The sequence below is a fragment of the Arachis ipaensis genome, chromosome B5, assembly GCF_059453495.1.
Source record: "Arachis ipaensis isolate K30076 ecotype BB chromosome B5, ASM5945349v1, whole genome shotgun sequence".
Lineage (NCBI taxonomy): Eukaryota > Viridiplantae > Streptophyta > Magnoliopsida > Fabales > Fabaceae > Arachis > Arachis ipaensis.
Window position 1 is genome coordinate 77,733,915 of NC_142440.1, and position 7,271 is coordinate 77,741,185.

General features: G+C 38.6%; 1 pseudogene; it reads left to right on the forward strand.

Moving 5' to 3' along the window:
* Positions 1-1,641: 1,641 nt before the first annotated feature.
* Positions 1,642-3,849, forward strand: LOC148564691 (uncharacterized; annotated as a pseudogene).
* The last annotated feature ends 3,422 nt before the right edge of the window (positions 3,850-7,271 follow it).

A 7,271-nucleotide genomic window follows, 5' to 3' on the forward strand; every position in this document is an offset into this window, starting at 1 on the left:
CTTGCTTTGGATCTTGGGTAGAGAATTGAAGAACTTCTGTTTCAATCTCACCTTGGGATCTTGTTTGTTTTCTTTCTGCATAATTGAATTTGAATTTCTGTTTACTGCTTCTTCATCTACTTTGCTTCTGCAATTTACTTTTCTTTACTTCTTTTGCAATTTCTCTTGTTGAATCTAGGAAGGGAGTGAGATCTAGATTTGTTTTCTAGTCTCTTTGATTTCCTGAGATCTTCAACACCTTTTAGAATTGCTGCAACTTAAGCACTGCTTTCCAGTTCTTTAAATTCTCAAGTCATTTTACTTTTCTGATAAGATCTACTTCATTGCACTTAAATTTTCTCTTTTATGTTTAATGCAATTTAGTTGTTCTTGTTCAAATTCTGCTATCCTAATTTCCAATTCCTTTTATGATTCAAGCAATTTACATTTATTGCACTTTAAGCTTCCGCCATTTACATTTCTTGCAATCTAAGTTTCTGCAATTTACATTACTTGCACTTTAAGAATCTGCTTCTTTACTTTCCTGCTCTTTAATTTACTGCACTTTACCCCTCCCCCTTTACTTTCCAAGCAAATTTAGTTTCTGCAAGTTACAATCACTCAACCAAATCTTGATTCGCTTGACTAAATCAACCACTAAACAAAAATTGCTCAATCCTTCAATCCCTGTGGGATCGACCTCACTCATGTGAGTTATTATTACTTGATGCGACCCGGTACACTTGCCGGTGAGTTTTGTGTTGGATCGTTTTCCACACATCAAGTTTTTGGCGCCGTTGCCGGGGATTGATTAGATTGACAATGATTAAGTGAAGTGGAGATCTAGATCAAGCACTTTTTATTTTTCTGTTTTTTTTTTACTAACACACTAACTGTTTGAATTTTTGCTTAAGCCAATTAACATTTCACTTCAGCCATGGATTGAAGTGTTGTTGCTTTCTGGTGTTGTGATTTTTATGCTTTGGTTGTATGTCAGGTACAAGGAGAATTACACCCACTTTTTGTGAACAAGACGAAAGAACCCTCAGAAGGTTAAGAAGAGCTGAAAGAGGGAAAAATATTATTGAAGAAGAGGAGTCAGAAGAAGAATTCCAAGATATGGAGGAACACTTAACAAACCCACCAAATGGGGCTGAAGAAGCAGCCAATAACAACAATAGTCCACCACAGAGAAGAGTTTTAGCTTCCTACACAAGTGCAGATCCTAGACATTGTGGGAGTAGCATTCTTACCCCAAATGTTAATGCAAATAACTTTGAACTAAAGCCACAACTCATCACCTTGGTTCAAAACAATTGTTCTTATGGAGGAGGACCACTTGAAGACCCTAACCAACACTTGTCCACCTTCTTGAGGATTTGTGACACTGTCAAAACCAATGGTGTGCACCCTGACAGTTACAAGCTACTGCTATTTCCATTTTCGCTCAGAGACAAAGCCACTCAATGGTTGGAATCCTTCCCAAGAGGCAGCATCAACAATTGGGATGATCTAGTAACCAAGTTTCTTGCCAAGTTTTACCCACCTCAAAGAGTTATTAGATTGAAGACTGAAGTGCAAACATTCACACAAATGGATGCTGAACCCTTGTATGAAGCATGGGAACGATACAAAGCTCTAATCAGGAAGTGTCCACCAGGAATGTTCAGTGAGTGGGACAGATTGCAGAATTTCTATGAAGGTTTGACACTGAAATCTCAAGAGGCTTTGGATTATTCAGCAGGAGGTTCTTTGCAATTAATGAAAACAGCAGAGGAAGCCCAAAATCTCATTGATATGGTAGCCAACAATCAATATTTCTTTGCTCACCAAAGGCAACGCCAACCATCACAAAGGAAAGGAGTGATGGAGTTGGAAGGAGTGGACTCAATCTTGGCTCAAAACAAAATGATGCAGTAGCAAATTCAACAATAATTTGAGCAAATGGCCAAGAGGATTGATAGCCTCCAAGTTGCAGCAGTTAATACAAGCCAACCATCATCCACATGGGGACAAAATGAAGAGACTCAAGAGGAGCAACAGCAAGAGCAAGTCCAGTACATGCACAACCAAAATTCTGGGCCAAATGAAGTCTATGGTGACACCTACAACCTTTCTTGGAAGAACCACCCAAACCTTAGGTGGGGAGACAATCACAACCAAAATCAACAACCATGGCAGAGAAACTCAAATCAAAACACTTCAAGAAGCAACCAAAACCACAACCAGCAGCAAACTAACCAAAACTCTTACAGAAAACCCCAAAACAACTACCCCAACTCCAACCATTACCCATCCAATAACCAAACCTCAAATCAGAACACTTACCCTCAACCTTCAACACCCCACAATCAACCAATCTCACAAGAATCCCAAAGGATTAACAACTTGGAGCTCCTAATGGAAAAAATGATGAAAACTCAAGAGATGACAGTGAGGAACCAAGAAGCCTCCATGAAAAATATGGAACGGCAAATTGGACAACTCTCCAAGCAGATCACCATTGAAAGGTCATCAAACTCACTACCAAGTGACACCATTCCCAATCCAAAAGATGAGTGCAAGGCAATACAACTGAGGAGTGGAAAAGTCCTGGTGAAAAATGAAGAAGCGACCAAGAAGTCAAAGGAAAGTGACAAGAAACAAGCTGAAGAAGAGAAAGTCAATGACAAGGAGGAGACAGCAAGCAAGCCAACTCAGAATCAAGTTCAAGAAAGAGAAGATCAGCCACAAAAATCAAGAAAGGGAAAGAAAGTAATTGAAGAGCCAACTAAGAACCAAAGGCAGGGAATGAACTTCACTCCACCCTTGCCATATCCTCAAAGGCTCAACAAGGAGACTAAGGATCAACACTTCCCAAAATTTCTTGAAATCTTCAAGAAGTTGGAGATTAATATTCCCTTAGCTGAAGCACTTGAGCAAATGCCCCTGTATGCAAAGTTCTTAAAAGAACTTATCAACAAGAAGAGGAGTTGGCAAGAAAAAGAGACTGTGCTTCTCACTGAAGAGTGCAGTGCACTCATTAGAAAAGGACTCCCTCCCAAGTTAGAAGACCCTGGAAGTTTCTTCCTACCTTGCACCATTGGAAATCTACTTATCAACAAGGGGATGTGTGACTTAGGAGCAAGCATAAATTTAATACCATCATCCTTAGTGAAAAAGCTTGGCATAGGGAAGGTGAAACCAATACAGATGTCCTTGGAATTGGTGGACCAGTCAATAATATATCCCAAGGGAGTGATTGAGAACCTTTTAGTTAAGGTTGACAAGTTCATTTTTCCTGCGGACTTTGTAATACTGAACACTGAAGAAGAAGAAAACAATTCAATCATCTTGGGAAGGCCATTTTTGGCCACTGCTAGAGCCATCATAGATGTAGAGCAGGGAGAACTAACTCTCAGGATGCATGAGGATAGCATTATCCTGAAAGTGTTTCCAGAACCACAAATTAGTGAAGAGAGAAGCAAAGTAGTCAGTGACTGTTTTCCAAGGCAAGCAACCAAAAACACAGGGGATCAGAAGGATGAGCATGTGCAAGAAGGAGAAGAGATTCAAAAAGGAATTAGGATGATAAACAAGGAAGAAAGTACCACAACCAAAGCTGCTGTCAAGAAAGAAAGGTTAACAAGAAAAAGGAAGAAAAACAAGAAGAAGGCTCACAAAGGGTGGAAGAATAAAAAAATTCCAACTGAAGGATTTTCCAAAGGCGACAAGGTGCAACTAATATATCAATAGCTGGGGACTGAGGATCACTACACTGTTAACCAAGTACTCTCTCTTGAGCATGTGGAAATTGAGCACCAAGGGACAAAAAAGAAGCTCACAGTCAGAGGGGACAAGCTGAGGCACTACAGTTTTCAACCCCCATGATCAAAGGATAAGATGTCAAGCTAGTGACAATAAAGAAGCGCTTGTTGGGAGGCAACCCAACCTGAGGTAGTTTTATTTTCATGACTATTTCAATAAAAAGGTCAATTAGTTTTGTCTACATTGCAAGAAGCTAAGTTTGGTGTTGCACACCAAAATAATCTAAGGGAGAGTGAAGGATTCTAAGTTTGGTGTTCTACCAAAGTCTCATCATAAAATGCATTCTCACTTTCTGCATAATGCTAGCTTCAAGCATTTAGATAAACTAGTTAACTATTTACTGTTTCATAGTTTTTAGTTTTATTACCTTTAGCATGGAAAAAGGATTTCACAGATAATTAATTTGCTGCATGAGAGACATTGGCAAGGAACTAAGTTTGGTGTTCACATACCAAAGTAAGTTCAAAAGCCCACAAATAAGCTTTGCATATTAACCGGGTACCTTAAGGGCTTGAGAAGCAAGCCACTTTTGAGGATTATGCAGGAAAATAGTCAACAAATTAAAGAACACTTGCACTATGACTCAGAAGGAGCAAACAGAAGGAAGAAAGAAAAGCAGCAATCCAACAGGTCGTATTTATACTTGATCATTGATTGTGCAATCAATTAATTCAGGGACTCCTTTATGTCTGGCTGAAATGATTATTTAGTTGCAAGTGGAAGTACATGTTGAAAAAGAAAGCTATCTGCATAATTTTTGCTTGAAAATTTTCTGCCTAATAAGTGTCATCATTCATCAACTTGAATACTTTGTTTTGTTTCCCTTGCTGTTTGAATAAAAGAAAGATGTTTGATTTAGAAAAGTAATTGTTCAATGTCACAGAAGTTAGAATGAAAGTTAGTGGTGGTGTGTGTTTGAATTAATTGTTAGCTCATGATGGGATATTTTAGCGGAAAAACGAATTTTTCCAAAACACCCAAAACTAACTGGCAAGTGCACCGGGTCGCATCAAGTAATAATAACTCACGGGAGTGAGGTCGATCCCACAGGGATTGAAGGATTGAGCAATTTTAGTTTAGTGGTTGATTTAGTCAAGCGAATCAAGGTTTGGTTGAGTGATTTGTGATTTGCAGAATTTAAATTGCATGGAAAGTAAAGGGAATGGGTAATTGACATGAAATTAATGAGAACAGGAATTTAAATGCTGAATCTTAAAGAACAAGAAATTAAATGGCAGAAACTTAGAACGCAAGAAATGTAAATTGCAGAATCTTAAAGTGCAAGAAATGTAAATAGCTTGAATTATAAAGGGAATTGGGAGTTGGATTTGCAGAAATTAAACGAGGGAAAGTAAATTGTAACCAACAGAGAAGTAAAAGAACACTTGGATTGAACCGGATCTAAAAACAGAATTGTAAATAAGCATGAAAACAGTAAACAGGGAATGGGAAATGGGGAATCCGGATCTCAGGACCCAAGAGACTAGATAACCAAGTCTAGATCTCAATGCCTTCCTAGATCCAACAAGAACAATTGCAAAGGAATTGTAAATTGCAAAGAAAGTAGATGAAGAACAATTAACAGAAATTAAATTCAATAAGCAGTAGAAGAAACAGGGAGATCTTCGGATGAGATTGAAATAGAATTCCTTCAATTCTCCAACCCAAGATCCAAGACAATTTCAATTGAAATTGAAAGCAATAAAACTAAGAGGAAGAGAGTGGAATTCTCCTTCCCCGAAACTAAGAAATTAAAGATCACTCAATATCCAAAGCTCTCTGAAAACTATTATGAAAACTCCAAAAAGGAAAGCTCCCTAAGAACTTGAATTCTATCCTATTTATACACTTTCTTCAAATGATCTTCAAGCCTTGAGTTGGGCCTTTGCTCTTGGTGGAATTGGGTTGAGAGAGGCCTTGGTTGATTGCTCTTGGAGTTTGGAGAGGAACCAAAGTGAACCAAGTGAACCGGGTTGGAGTTTTGCAAAAGTTTGAGTAAAAGTTTGAGCAAAAGTTTGAGGCAAACTTTTGGTCCAACTTTTCATATCAGCCCCCATGTTTTGCTGATACCCACGTTGGTGCAAAAGTTAGGGGTCTAACTTTTGCTCCAACGTTGGCCTTCCTTAGTGCACTTATGGCGCCAACGTTAGCCCAAAAGTTAGGGGCTAACGTTGGCGCAAACTTTTGCTTCCCCTTTGTGTTTTCATGTGCCAACGTTAGCCCAAAAGTTAGAGGCTAACGTTGGCGCAAACTTTTGGTGGCCAGGGGGTGTTTTTCTCATGCCAACGTTAGCCCAAAAGTTAGGGGCTAACGTTGGCGCAAACTTTTGGTGCCCAGGGAGTGTTTTTCTCATGCCAACGTTAGCCACAAAGTTAGGGGCTAACGTTGGCGCAAACTTTTGGTGCCCAGGGAGTAACTTTCATGTGCCAACGTTAGCCCAAAATTTAGGGGCTAACGTTGGGGCTAACTTTTCACCCAAAAGTTTGTGCAAAAGTTTGAGGCTAACTTTTGGTCCAACTTTTTGCTTCTTGGTTCATTTTCACTTATTCCATTGTCCTCTCTTTACTCCTAGCCATTCCTTCTTGCTTCAACCTTTCTCCAAGCTTTCTTCACCTATCATTAATCAACCAAACACATCAAAGCTATGCTTAAAATCATGAGATATTCATTTTATCATAATATGTGACAATTATAGCATAAAACCTCGTGAAATAGCATGAATTCATACATGGTCGATTCAATCAAAGGAAGCATGAGAATTTACCTAAATTAGCTTACTTGTAGCTCAAGAAAGTGCATAATTCAATTGAAAACAAAAGAAAAAGGCTAGTGAAACTAGGCTAAGATGACTTGTCATCAGCTCATAGAATAAATGCTGCAGAATGACTTGTTACTTGAAGCTTAAGCTAGTTTGCTGTTATGATCCTTCAATTAATAAAAAAAAATCCCTTGAAATTAAACCAAAACAGAAAGAAAAAGAAAGAAGAAAAGCCAAAAGTTGGCAAAGAAACAAATAATAAGGCTAGACACCAATAGCTTGGACCCTAGGACATATGCCTGTGGTGTTTGTGTACTAGGATATGCTTGGACAAGTAGGTTCTAAGGAGTATCTTAAAACTTGGCAACTTAGATCAACTGATTTCGGATTGTCAACTGAAAGTCCACAATAAAAAGCAACCTAGCTACAAAACATTTAGTAATCCAAAGAGATGCTAGGCATCAATGATCCTAGGAAGAACAAAGTGAGCCATGTGTCTGTGGTGAAGAAATGTTGAGTAAAATAAGGCCAAAGGCCACTGCAACATTTGACACCAAGCTTTCAATAAGAAATAAGTTCTGTAATGCAAAAGAAAGAAGAAAAGCTGACAAGGGAAATGAGCAAAATGTGAGGATTCATAGCAGCAACCTTAGTGAACCCTTAAAGGAACATTGTTTGTTTTGACAGCAAGTAATAAATGAGCTACTTTTGATCTGCATAAAGCCCC